This window comes from Neomonachus schauinslandi, chromosome 7 (genome assembly GCF_002201575.2).
Source record: "Neomonachus schauinslandi chromosome 7, ASM220157v2, whole genome shotgun sequence".
Classification (NCBI taxonomy): Eukaryota; Metazoa; Chordata; class Mammalia; order Carnivora; family Phocidae; genus Neomonachus; species Neomonachus schauinslandi.
Genome location: NC_058409.1, coordinates 67,410,607 through 67,412,539, shown reverse-complemented (window position 1 = coordinate 67,412,539; position 1,933 = coordinate 67,410,607). Strand labels below are relative to the sequence as shown.

At 39.2% G+C, this 1,933-nt stretch overlaps 1 pseudogene; it reads left to right on the top strand.

Annotated features, from left to right (window-relative positions):
• The first annotated feature begins 813 nt into the window (after positions 1-813).
• On the top strand, positions 814-1,016 carry LOC110588943 (annotated as a pseudogene).
• Positions 1,017-1,933: the final 917 nt, after the last annotated feature.

The following is a 1,933-nucleotide window of genomic DNA, read 5'->3' as shown; positions in this document are numbered from 1 at the left end:
AAATGTTTAAGGATTGAAATCACCCAAAGTATGTTTTCTCAGTGTGACAGGCAGAACAATGGACTCATAAAGATGTGTACTAACTCCCGAAGCCTGTAAATACATCAGGTTACATGGAAGATAGGAATTGGGGTCACCATTGAAATTAAGACTGCTAATTTAGTGACCTTAAAATACAGACAGTACCTGGATTTTTCAGATGAACCCAATGTTATCTACAAGGTCCTTAAAAGTCGGAGAAGATAGAAGAGGGAGAACCAGAAGGATAGCAACATGAAGACTCAACACAACATTGCTGATTCTGAAGATGGAGGAAGAGACCCATGAGCCAAGGATTATGGGAGCCTCTAAAAGCTGGAAAGAGCAAGGAAATGGATTCTCCCCTAGAGATGCCAGAAAAAAATATAGCTTTACTGTCAACTTGATTTTTTTTTGAAACAACAGCGTGTATAATGCATCTTTCCAGTAATATTTCCTTTCATCAAGATATAAGTGTTGGTAAATTTATGTGTAGAAGCATACTGGACAAGCCATGAGCTTAACTGCTTGAAACTACATTGTGTATAAACCATCCCTCAAGTAATATCTTCTTTAAGATATAAGTGTTTTTAAACTTATATGTAGAAACATAGGGAAAAAGTCATGTGCCTCCCTCCCCACCAGCTGCCTTTCTAGTATGATGCCCTTTTTCATCCACATTTGTGTTTCAGGTGTAAAGAGAAGAGAGTGAAGAGGGAGCAGAGCTTTTGTCTATTGGTCTCCCTGGACTTAAGAGAGGGAGGATGCAAGGCCAAGAATGTTATGATTCTCAAAATGGTTTATTACCCAGAACTCTCTGGGTCAGTCAAGAACCATTTCCAAATAAGGAAATGGAGGGAAGGCCTCCTAAGGGAAGACTTCCTGTCCCCAAGGAAGTGAACCTCAAGAAGGGTGATGAGACTGAGGCTGCTTCCCTGACTCCAGTTGGCAGCAATGAACTCCATTCCCCAGGCATCTGTCACCTCTACTCTTTTTAACTGTAACACCTCCATTTGTATTACATACGGTGTATGGGTATTGATGAGGTCATGGCATCATCTATGGGATTTTTTTCGGTGTAAATCAAGTATAAGAAGAAACTATGGGACTCTGAGCTTTGCTTTTGAGAATTTACAGTGGGCAAATAGGTATCATCAAACCAGTTTTTACTCTTTCTGACCCAGGTGAAAATGCTCAGAATTTTACACTATGAATTCACATTTATAACCCTTACAGGTGGGCCTTCAGGCCTGGTTCTTGACAATGATGTCTTGCACAACTCAAACTCCCTCTGCTCTCACATAACTGGCCCACTCCTGCATTTTCACTCACACAGGTTCTTGCAGAAGCTGAAAACTGAGAGTCCCCATTCTTTTTTTCATTTAGATGTGACCAGCCTAGTAATTTATGTTCATCAATTGTCTGTATATCTGTATTTTATGAAAGCATCTGAGTAGGGATACAAATATTACACCTTTCCCAAAAATTAAGTTGGAAAAAATGTCTTTGTAATTTTTAAAAAAAAAGCAGAGCCCTCTTTTTCAGCAGTTTTGATCAGCAAGGTGTAGATTTTACATTTTTGTCCTTGCTCCCAATGAAATGGATAAACAAAAATAAAACCAGAGAATACCATCTACTCATGGATTGCTGTTGTGTTAGCCAGTCTGAAAGTTCACATCAATTTTTATGTAACTGTCTTTTAGCTCTTCCTTTGACAGAGCAGGCTTTGTTCTGCCCTGTTCCTCTTCTGACTGTTTCTTGTGCATTTTCCTCCTACTCCCTCCTTTGTTAGAATAGGTATATCAGCTGTATAAGTAAAGGAAGAAAACAGTAAGTACTTCGAATCTTTGGCATTTATGTAGAGCTGCAGTTCAACACCGCTGAAAATGCAGGCTTTTGTAAGAGTGTGATCTTT